This window comes from Artemia sp. Qi Xiang Cuo, chromosome 6 (assembly GCF_049724085.1).
Source record: "Artemia sp. Qi Xiang Cuo chromosome 6, ASM4972408v1, whole genome shotgun sequence".
In the NCBI taxonomy this organism is placed as follows: Eukaryota; Metazoa; Arthropoda; class Branchiopoda; order Anostraca; family Artemiidae; genus Artemia; species Artemia sp. Qi Xiang Cuo.
The window spans coordinates 22,836,541-22,848,987 of NC_142799.1; the positions used below are offsets into that span (position 1 = coordinate 22,836,541).

Genomic DNA, 12,447 nt, shown 5'->3' on the forward strand with positions numbered 1-12,447 from the left:
GCAGCTTTGATTTTGGCTCACCGTCATTGAATAAGTGAACAAATTTGCATAAAAATTTTAATTTTCTTTTGCTAAATGGCTGTCTCTAAATTTGGTTTTGACGTAATTTACAAATTAACTTACGTAACGAACTTCTATACTCGTATATTTTGCTTCTGGCAAAAAATACGAAGCTGCAGATATTTGCAGATATGAGTTTGAAACCTATGTTACAGGGTTTTCTGATACGCTGAATCTGACGGTGTGATTTTCATTAAAATTCTTTCACTTATAGGGGATGTTTCCACCCTCTTTAAAAAAAATCAGATAAATTTTCTCAGGCCCGTAGCCTTTGATGAGTAATACTAAACTTAATAAAATTTATATATTTAGAATCAGCATTATAAGCCCATTCTTTTAATATATTTATTGACATCAAAATTCCGTTTTTAAAAGTTTAGATTACTATTGAGCCGTATCGCTTGTTTTTTTATTGTTTTTTTTATTACGTATATGTTATTACGTATATGAGGGCGTTCTCCCCTTAGTCAATACCACGTTCTTTACGTTAAAAGTTAAAAAAATTTTAATTCCCAAACCCCTGAATTACAAAGGCCGTTTAATTAGAATAGATAGCTCTTTTGAAATCACTAAAAAAAAAAACTGTAGCGTAAAGAGCGAGGTATTGACTTGGGGGAGAACCCCCTCATATGCGTAATAATTTCTGTTCGTTTTCTGTTCTAATATTGTTTCTTACTTTCAGTTTAAAAAACTTATTTTTTTTATTTAATTTCTGATGGTTTTTTAAATAATGCTTGGAAATCCGGCGCCCCCTTCATAGAAATGTCCCTTGCCCCAAAGAAACATCCTCCACGGAAAGATTCTCCCAAGTAACCCCCTCCTCCAGCCCCCCCCCCCACCAGAAAAAATCCTTCCTGAAAATGCCTGTATACTTCCCAATAACCAATACAACATGTAAGGAATGGGCAAAGTTCATAACTTGCAGCCCATCCCCTGGGAAATGTGGGGGATCAAGTCATTCTAAAAGACATATTTATTAGATTTTCGACTATGCTGAACAAAATGGCTATCTCAAAATTTCAATTGCGTGACTTTGAGTAAAAAATGAGCGAGGGAGGGGGCCTAGTTGCCCTCCATTTTTGGGTCACTTAAAAAGGGCAGTAGAACTTTTAATTTCCGTTCCAATGAGCCCTCCTACGATATTCTAGGACCACTGGGTCAATACGATTACCCCTGGAAAAAAAACAAAAAAAAAAAACAAACAAAAAAATACGCACCCCTGACCTCTCTCCTGGTAAGAAATGGAAAATTCTTCATTTTTGTAGATATGATCCTGAAACCTGTACATTAGGGTTTTCTGTTACACTGTTTATGATGGTGTGAGTTTCATTAAAGAGTTATTATTTTTAAGGGGTCTTTCACACTTTTGCCGAAAATCAGCCAAATTTTCTCAAGCGCGTAACTTTTGATGGGTAAGATTAAACTTGATATATATATATTTGAAATCAGAATTAAAATCTGATTCTTTTGATGTATCTATTGGTATCAAAATTCCGTTTTTTAGAGTTTCGGTTACCATTGAGCCGGGTCGCTCCTTACTTACAGTTCGTTACCACGAACTGTTTGACCAAGCTAATGCCTCTATGATTACCCCACTCACTTTTATCACCTTTCTTGTAGAGGGGTACTTCCTCTTCTTCAAAATCATATTCATAGTCTCCAGTAACTTATCTCTAACTTCGTAACCACCAAACTTAAAAAAGAAACTCATTTACCACACTATCAGCACCTGGGGCCGTAATATTTTTTAATCCCTAAGTACTTGCATATTCTTTTGCTTTTTCTAATCTTTTTATAATTATTAGTCTTACGTCCTTTTATGTCATAAGGAAATGAAACAGGATAATTTCATTTGGATTGAAAATTATAGCCAAAATCCTGTACACTTATTGTGATTTTGAAATCTAAGATTTATAAATTCTAAAAAAAAACTCAAAGATTAACCCTAGAACTTCCTAGAATCCTAGATTAATCTAAGAGAGAGAGAGAGAGAGAGAGAGAGAGAGAGAGAGAGAGAGAGAGAGAGAGAGAGAGAGAGAGAGAGAGAGAGAGAGAGAGAGAGAGAGAGAGAGAGAGAGAGAGAGAGAGAGAGAGAGAGAGAGAGAGAGAGAGAGAGAGAGAGAGAGAGAGAGAGAGAGAGAGAGAGAGAGAGAGAGAGAGAGAGAGAGAGGAGAGAGAGAGAGAGAGAGAGAGAGAGAGAGAGAGAGAGAGAGAGAGAGAGAGAGAGAGAGAGAGAGAGAGAGAGAGAGAGAGAGAGAGAGAGATAGAGAGCGAGAGAGAGAGAGAGAGAGAGAGAGAGAGAGAGAGAGAGAGAGAGAGAGAGAGAGAGAGAGAGAGAGAGAGAGATAGAGAGAGAGAGAGAGAGAGAGAGAGAGAGAGAGAGAGAGAGAGAGAGAGAGAGAGAGAGAGAGAGAGAGAGAGAGAGAGAGAGAGAGAGAGACAGACAGACAGACAGACAGGCAGACAGGCAAACAGAGAGGAAGAAAGACATAAAGAAAGAATTTGACAGGAACTGCTAAGAATTCTTAATTTTCCCTCCTATATTTCTTAAGTTTTCCAAGGAAGTTGAATTGGGTGTTTTTTTTGTGTGTTTTTTTTTCATTTATCTTTTTTTACTTACTGCTATTATGACGCTATATTCATGTTTTTATTTTTGCTCGGTTTCACTTCATTTACTCAATTCCGAAATTTGTGCGCTGGACAGGTTATTTTTGCAAGGCAGCACAGGTCTTGCAATGCGCAAAATGGGTCTTCGACATATAATCTGTTGATACTTTTTTTTAGTTTCAGATGTGGCTACTAAGCCCCTCCCCCTATATTCGCAGCAGTTATCACCGTATTCAAGTTAATATTTCAGCATATTCTACTGATTCTTGCCTAATATTAAAGAAAATTGGTAGTACAAAAGGTGTCTGAATATAGACACAATTTTGTTATGATAAAATCCTTTTGAAAATTGGAATAAGGTCAAAAGCTATACTGCAACTTGCAGCTAACTTACCTCGATTTTAAAATGGTTGAGTTATCCTTTAGCTCCTTCAAATTCAGTTGCACTAGGAATGAGAAACTATGCTGAGAAACTTCATCGAAACTTGCGCCATCGTGGGAATCGATCAATTTGGGAAATCTTCTCTATGGCTTCACACAGGAGTTCTTGGCAAGAGTTTTCTTAATCTATTTTTTATAATTATTTGAAAGGAAATTTAGGTCAATTTGAATGGCTTCCAAAACTTTTTTCTTTTTAATCGGGCCTGTAAAGAGAGTAGGAGGGGGGCTTTGTATCCCTTCCGGTGAAATTTCCAGTTTTTTCCTTTAGTTTCTTTTTCACACAAGCTAACAAAGCCCGTATTTTTAGACCTCCCCCCCTGAAAATTTACCCCCTACCGCTCCCAAAGTAAGTTACTGAATACGTGACTGATTTCAACACTTTACACTGCCAAAAAACAGGAATTTGTCATAAGAAAATCTGCGCTTGGTGGACAACAAACCTGTGGCTTCGCACCACAGTTTATAGAATTATCCAGTAAGCTTATCGCAGATCATTTCTGGTCTACGTTCTTGGTGCGAACAAAAAGCTTCTCCCACTTATTCTGCATTAGCAAGAATGTGGGTTAGTTTGTTTCCGACTGTATCCAACAAAGTGCATAATTTGTAATAGCGGGGTTCCACTTGCTTCCGATTAGATCACAGTCTGGATTGTCCACCCATGAAAAGATGTGACTTCGCTTATGTTTATATTTGGATAAACGTTCTCCGGAGCACTTGTACCCCGGTCCGAGTTTTTATAATGTGTGAGATAGAGAATGATCATACTGGATAATTATATAAACTGTGCTTCGCACTCACTAGTCAGACAGTTTTACTGTCTGACTTTTTAATGTCAGACAGTTTCACAGTCTTACTGTCAGACAGCTGGACTACTATGGCGCATCAACAGATAATTGACTACGCAACTTTGCTCTGCTCAAAATAGCATAGAATAGATTTAATTATTTTAAGTTAGTTCATTTTAAGTTAAATAATTCCTTGGTTTAAATAATCATTTCCTTTAGCGGATCGATAAGGCTCCATAGTCTAATGGTATATGCATGAGCTTTTTTGGGGGTTGAGGAGGGTATCAGGGGCTAATATGAAAAAAAAGCCTACAAAACTTCATTAAATGCAAAAGATAGACAAAGCAAATGGATAATACAAGATACTATGATTGTAATTGGTAACTTATTAAGAGCTCAAATATGTATGGTCCCGAGCTTAGTAAGTATTTTTAATGCACAATAGTGGACTATGTTGAAATAAAGCATTGTTGTTTAAAGAACATCTCTGAATCGAAAAATAGGTACTTGTGCATTTTATGGTACAGACGAAAGAATCCAAGTTTGGTTAATGCTAATGAAATATAATAAAATAGGATGAATATATAATAGTTTAGAAACACATTTGGGCTATATATTTGCACATTAGGGGGGATGGGGGGAGCATATATTAAATACATAACCTAACCTAACCTAGGTACCTCCCCCCCTAAACCCCCAAAAACAGCAGTTTAAATATTGTAAACGCATTGAAAACCAAGCTTTGCATTCCATTTCTCTATTGCAAATACCCGTTTGACGGGTATCCATTAGTAGTTCATTGTACAATATATAGCGGTGGGTACCATAAAGTGCACAAGAACCAAAAAATATTTACTATTATTGGTTGTTACATGGAAATATGGCAAAATAGTAACAGTCTCTACAAAACAAAGAAGACATGGTCCCTGAAAGTACGAACCCTTGCTTATGGGTCAATTATAAACGCTAAATGGATTTTTTTTTTTTTTTTTTTTTTTTTTTGCAGTAATTTTGAACCATAATTTTTAATTTGTACGTTACCAATAGATAGTTATAGCTTTTTATAGACTAAGGACATTCATGGAGACTAATATTCAACATAGACAATCTTTAAACAAAATAAACAAAAGGGAGCTGAGGGGGCTGCCCCCTCCTCAATATCTCGCTCTTTATGCTAAAGTTTTTTAGTATTTAAAAAAAAGCTTCTTATTTTCCTAATTACTCGACCCTTGTTTTTCAGGAGTCGTTCTTAAAGAACTAGGACAAAAAGTCAAACTTTAGCGTAAAGAGGGAGGGATTGAGATGGGGCAACCCCCCTTATATACATAATAGTTTCTGTTTGTTTTAAGTCTTAATGTTGCTCCTTACTTTCAGGTAAAAAAAATGTTTTTTTTTATTTAATTTCAAATTGTTTTTTAAATACTGCCGGGAAATCCGGTGAGAGGGGGGCTAGCTGCCCTCCAATGTTTTTGATCTCTTAAAAAGGGGACTAAAACTTTTAATTTTCATTAGAATAAGCCCTCTCGCGATATTCTGGGACCACTGCTTCGATAACATCAACCATGAAAAAAAACCGAATAAACACGCATCTGTGATCTCTTTTGGCAAAAAAGCAAAATTCCCCGATACGCTTAATCTAATACGCTGAATCTGATTGTGTAATTTTCATTAGGATTTATTGACTTTTAGGGGGTCTTTCTCCCTTTTTTCCAAAAACATGCTAATGTTCGCAGGCTCTTACCCTTCGACGGGTAAACCAAACTTGATGAATCTTACATATTTTGAATCAGCATCATAAGCGGATTCATTGGGTATATCTTTTGCTATCAAAATTCCGTATTTTAGAGTTTCGGTTACTATTCAGCCGCACCGCTCCTTACTTACAGTTTGTTACCACGAACTGTTTGAAAATAGCCAATTTCAAAACTCAGGCCTTATGGATCCATTTCAGTAGAAAAGCGGCCCTGTTACACCTGGTCTGGACTAGAATCATGCAAAGATTCCTACTCTCAATGGATGGAGGGCCCAAAATATAGTCCTTGGGCCTAATCCACTTCACAAAAGCAAACACCAAGAAACAAATACCAGGTATTCCCCACAGTTAAGAAATACCTTAAATGCCCTTTGATGTCTCTCTGATCCCTAGTTTTAATCTAACAAAGAGCAACTTGTCTTAAAGGCATTATTATCTCCTTGTCTCATAATGTAGAAAACACAATCGAAGAAAGTTGTGAGTCGCCCTTCTAATCGCAAATCCTGATATTTAGTGCTCAACTTAAGTGAGGAAACGGATTGGATGACGCCCAAGCCCCCTTATCTGCCTCCAGGAGCCCCCTTAGCTCGACATAGCGTCCTATATAAATTTCTAAATTAATTTTACGTCAAAATGGCCGAAAAGGTTATAAAATGTCTTCAGGGATTAAATAATATTTTCAGCTTAACAAATCAATCGTCCTAATAGCCCATTTCAACATATACATCCTAGATACATACATTAATTATACATACATACATTAATTATTATACATACATACATTAATTAAAACGAAGAAGATATTTCTGAGGGAAGTAAAGAGCGAAATAGAAACTTAAAACGAGCAAAATTATTGCTTCACAGTCTATCTAGCATATATCAATAAAACTAATGCAAATAAACAAACTAATGATATTTCCCTATGTTTGTATGACGATAGAAAACTAGCGCTTTACTGAAAACACAAAATTATATAGGAGTTTTGGCACAGAAAAAGCAAACTGATTAAGGTCACTTTTTACAGTATAAACATAAAGCATTTAGGATTGTTGCTATTTATGTTTAATTTGTTATCACTTCTGCACAATGAGCTCAGTCCAATGATTAGATCTCGTTTTGGTTCTGAAAAGGATATTTCAGGATTAGTTTGTCGACAAGTCTGAAGTGAAGCCATCTTTGATAGTATTAGTACTGCGTGCTAGCTTTAGGATTTGTATCATAACTTGGAATTTTCCGTTGTATATAGAGAAACAACCGGATTTCTGGAGTTCATACTATGGTTTATTTGCTACAATATTAAAGCATGTTTTTTTTACAACTTGAAATTGTGTATTACTCCCTATTGGCATTATAAGCGGTGAGGGCAAGATGTTACCCGCTAAATCAAACCATTATTTTTTATGTTGTCCAGTGACTTTGCGGTTATTATAATATAACTCATTATTATGCTTTTGCTTTTAAAATAATTTTAATTGTATACTGAAAGTTACTGATAGTACAGCAAGTGTAAGACTATGAAATCATACAAACATCGAGAAACATCATTAGTTGGTTTATTTGCACTAGTTTTATCGATATATGTTAGACATAATTTTTTAGTAAAATTTTTCTAAGTAAAATTATTATTAATTATTACTGTGAAGTAATAATTTGTGTTTGTTTTAAGTTCCAACTTTGGTCTTTACTTCCCTAAGAAAAACTTTGTTTCAAAATTAATCTTTGACCGTCTTTAATTTAAATTTAATGTAGAAGCAACATTGCCGTTAGCTTTTTTATTTGATTTTTCTGAGAGGGGGGGGGCATCCCCCTCATAAGGAATAAATTCTGTTCCTTTTAAGTTTTACTGTTTCTCCTTACTTCCATTTGATTTTTTTTTAGTTTAATCTAAGTAAAATCTCCTACCTCCGAAGGTCAACTTTTTAGAAATCAAATAAATATATAACTTCAATATTGATATTGAAGAATATTGAATATTTTAGAATTTTGATAGAACCAATTTTGAATATTGATAGACTTCACATTTTCTCTTCAGAAACCTAAGCAAAATTTCTATATATGTCAAAAACTTTTGGGTACATTTTGGGTATATAAGGATACAGTAAATCCTTATTTCGAAAACAAAAATTCCGATTTTTCGAAAACTTTGGGCATAAAGTATTAATATATTTTATACGTTTAGTAACGTGCAAAGTAAGCAAGAAAACATGCGCTCTTCTATATAAAAAATCAACTGTATGCAAAGGAATATTTTCTAAAGTTGTCATCTCGCATCGATTTCTTTGACATAACTACTTTTTAAACATGATTTTGAAGATTTTCAAAACCTAAGCAAAATTTACATATTCCTCATAAGTTTTTGTGAAATTATACCGTATAACTAAATTGCGAAAAACAGAAGTTTCGGTTATTTTTAATGGGCCACTTGATACCAACAAAATTTGCGTATTCATTGCCCACATTATTCAATTGTTACTCCTGGGTCCTAATTACCTTCCCGGTAATTTCATAGAAATATGTGAAATTTCTGTCAGCAAGGTAATGGCAGCCGTAAACTCCGTCAGAGTCTACGACTCTGAAGGAGTTTTGCTTGTGGACTTTTTAAAAGGTTGTAGAACTATTGCAGAAGTCAATAATGTAAAAGTTATAAGGAAATTGAGAGCAGAATTAGCTAAAAAGTGCTAGGGAGAGCTCCATCGTAGAATCCTCTTCCATCACACCCCAGCACATTTTTCACACGCTAAAAAAGAAGGTTTGAGAGAGTTTCGGTCAGAATTGGTAACACGTCCCTCTTATAGCCTAGGCCTAGTTTCGTCTGACTTTTTTTTTACCCCCAGCTTTTCCACTTGAGAAATGACACCAAAAGTACCGTTTTGAGTGCCATGTGGCACTAAACCGATGATGTAATTTATAAAAAGCACTTAGATATGAACAATATATTATGAGTCACTAAAGTTTCTCTGAGATGTTCTGGTAACACGCTAGCCCAGGTAGAAAAAAGGAAAAGAAAACGAGACACAACAGTGCTATCCATGCAAAAAATTGATTTCCCTTGTTGTTCAACATGGAGGACTATATTTCTCCTATATATGGTCTTCGACTATGCTGATTTTAATGGCGTACTTTTTATTTTGATCTGACATCATTTTTAAAGGGTTTCAGGCTCTTTTTTAAAATTACCATATTTTTTTTTAGCAATAAACTTTTACTTGTAAGATTAACCGAAATAAAAGCTACCATTCCTGAATAAATTTCAAATGGTAATTCTTTCTCATTAGGCAGTTCTTAAAAAAAGGGTTTTTCAGCTATTGGTTACTATGGGCTGTGGTTCGCTCTTTACTAGGATGCAGCTAATGCTGCAACCATGATTAGCACGGAGTTGGCCATGTTACAACGTATTATGAGATTCATAAAAGGTTTTTAAGTCTGTAAACTGAAGGCCCCCAAGTGGAACTTCTCTTCGGAGCCCTCAGGTGGTCATTCGCCCCCTGAGGATCAATCCCCCCAGATTAAAAAAAAACAGTTTTTTGTTATTTTCACTGAAGGAAGCCTTTTTTTGGCGTTTTCATTAAAAAACCAAAATTATCTCACCCCCCCCCACCCAAAAAAAATGTGTCGAAAGAATTTGTTCCCTCCCACCCTTCTCGTCAATTGGCATCGCTGTCTTTTCTATTCTTGATCAGACACAGAGTATTGGTGTAATGGCCATAAAAAAAGATATTGCCCAAATATTCATTGAATTAATAGATTAAGTTAAAATTTAATGATATTTAGCCATTTGATAAGCTAAATGTTTTTTTTTGTAAGTATCTACCCTTGCTGATACTATTAAACTGCTACTCCTATAGGGATTATTTATGATCACAGCCAAAATATATTGAACCATTCATGTAAAGAGAAGAAGGTTCGGGCTCTTACCCTCACCCATCATGTGAAGCCTTAAGGTTCTTTCTATACTTTAGTTTTCTGCGCAAATGTGAATTTTCTTTTCTCCCTTTAGTGAATTACAGCATACGTGCCTTTTGCCACTGTTATACAACATACACCATATACACCGTACCTTCTATTTGTATATGCTGGTTTGTAACTAAAGGACGTACGCTGGGTAGCTTCAGGCCCCCTTCCAAGATCTGAAACCTAAGGTCCTCCCTGTTATTTTAGTATAATTAGTCAGTTTTCACCGGTGAAAAAAGAGAACATACACCATATACACCGTACCTTCTATTTGTAAATGCTGGTTTGTAACTAAGGGACGTACGCTGAGTAGCTTCAGGCCCCCTTCCAAGATCTGAAACCTAAGGTCCTCCCTGTTATTTTAGTATAATTAGTCAGTTTTCACCGTTGAAAAAAGAAAACATGCACCATATACACCGTACCTTCTATTTGTATATGCTGGTTTGTAACTAAAGGACGTACGCTGGGTAGCTTCAGGCCCCCTTCCAAGATCTGAAACCTAAGGTCCTCCCTGTTATTTTAGTATAATTAGTCAGTTTTCACCGGTGAAAAAAGAGAACATACACCATATACACCGTACCTTCTATTTGTAAATGCTGGTTTGTAACTAAGGGACGTACGCTGAGTAGCTTCAGGCCCCCTTCCAAGATCTGAAACCTAAGGTACTCCCTATTATTGGAGTATAATTAGTCAGTTTTCACCGTTGAAAAAAAGAAAAAAAAAATCTCCATCACTGAAATAAGTTCCTCTGTTCGTGCTTGTTGCCACTGTTGTTCACTAAAGCCAGTCCTATGTTTGGTGATGCTCGGGGGAAAATTAATTACAGCGCCCCCTCCCGACTCAAATATAAGCAATAAAAGCCAAGTTCAAGTGAACAAATTGATCATAGTATGAAACCTCACAGTCACGCCCCCCCCATCCACGGTGCCTGGCGCAGTTGTCCCTCCTTTGAACGGCTGTGTTGTTCACCATCCTTTATATGTAATAACTAAGGAACTGAATGATAGTATAAAATGAATTTTTGGACTGTTGTATTTAATTTCATGAATATTTATCATTCGTTAGGTATTTTATTACTTACAGAGTCTAATAAACAGTGCATTAACCTGTACTAGAATAGACAGTTTTTGCAAAGTTTTAATAAGTTTTTCGTTTCTTTGTCCATAAAATTTTTGTTCAACCTTATTTTGATTATTTCTGCAAACGATGTTATCCTTTTAAGAATTCATGCAAAGACTCATGAAAAATGCGCTTTGAATTTCTAATTTGAAAGATTAAAATTACACACGTTTCTCCCACTTGTTGCCCGCGACTTTGAGTATCCGTGGCCAGAAATTATTTTGGGAGAGAACTCGAAATTAGTTCGAAGTCCAGTTGATTTTTCCCGGTGCAACGGACCCGAACACAAAATATTTCTTGGATGATTCTTTCCTGAAAATAAAAGAGAACTTCAAGGTAAATAAAAGTTTCATTCATTATAAACAGCTTAATGTAGACAACTGTTCAAACAGAAATGTGCCCTATCGCTTATATATTTCAGTCAAAACCAAAAAGTCATTTAAATAATATTTGTTTTATTTGTGCATATTTTATTAGCTATAATCTTAAACTCAAGAAACCAAATTTAACTTTAAAAACCAAACAAAAAACAGTTATACCTTGCGTAGAAAAAAAGTTAGGAGCAATTATAGAATAATTGAGGAATTGGAATGAGTCAGATAGCTCCAATATACTACACACTACGGAAAGAATTTTATGACATACAGATCTGATACCAAATTCCTAAAAAGGGGGGCATATTTTAAGTACGTGTGTGCAGCGGTAGATGTAGAAATTTGAAGGAGGAGAGACAGAATTTGAGGGCTTTCTGCTTTTGCTCGACAGACTGTTAGGCTATATTCCTGATGACTTCTTTTTTGCAGAATGGACTTTCTTTTTTTTAAATACATATTCTTAAGGTCTTAGGCTAAAGTTTTGCTGTTTTATGTTGTTTTTTTTTTTTGCTGAAAAAAATATCTGGATTATAATTTTTACTAACATAGGTCTAGTTCATGGAAGATTTTTCTATCTTTACTCAAAATTCTCAGAAGAAACACTTTTACGAACAGTTTCTCCGTTTCGTGTATTCGCATAATTGTAAGGAAAAACTGCACAATTAAGCTTCACCAAAGATAAAAGAAAGTGACTCCAGCAATCCTTTTAGGTCTCATAAACTGGGGGGGGGGGGTATGAATACAAAAATTGTTTTTTTAGTCAATTAAGTATCTTAATAGGAGCTTAAAAATATGAAATAAAACGAAATTAATGTTAGATGTAGGAAAACTGGAGAGGGCAGCTGCCCCTTCTGCCCAGGCCTAGAGCCACTATTGAGTGGATCCCTTGAAACTTATCACTGGGCGAAACGCTTCTTGTAGTTAATGCTTTGGAGCAATGGTTTGACTTCTTCAGAAAAGCCGTACGCACTGAGGAAGTCAGTATGTGTTCAATATTTTATTTTTCTCTTTATTTGAATGTTTTGTTTCAGTTGCTCAGTGTGGGTTTCCTTTGTTATTTTTTACTTGGTAATTTATGTTTGAGCGGCACCTATACAATATCTGGCTCAACTCCAAAATTGACAAAGAAGATAACTTGATGTAGCGGCTTCAATGAAGGGCACGGGGAAGGGAATGTGCTTCCCTTTTGTTTTTTGCCCTCTTAAAATTTCGGAAAAAATATTTTTTTTTTGGGGGGGGAGGGGTATTTTCATGAATATAGCTTATTTGGTTTCATTGAAAAATATGAAAAATAAACTAATCCCCACCCCCACTCTAAGACTATGGGAAAAAACAGTTTGTCCCCATACTTCGCTGG

General features: G+C 35.5%; 1 protein-coding gene across 1 annotated transcript in view; it reads left to right on the plus strand.

Annotated features, from left to right (window-relative positions):
* The first annotated feature begins 10,897 nt into the window (after window positions 1-10,897).
* Window positions 10,898-12,447, plus strand: part of LOC148951000 (glycerophosphocholine cholinephosphodiesterase ENPP6-like) — a 155,022-nt gene continuing 153,472 nt past the window's right edge. The window contains exon 1 of the mRNA XM_089090552.1: window positions 10,898-11,052. The gene's annotated coding sequence lies outside the window, so the exon portion shown is untranslated. The remainder of the gene's footprint in view (window positions 11,053-12,447) is intronic.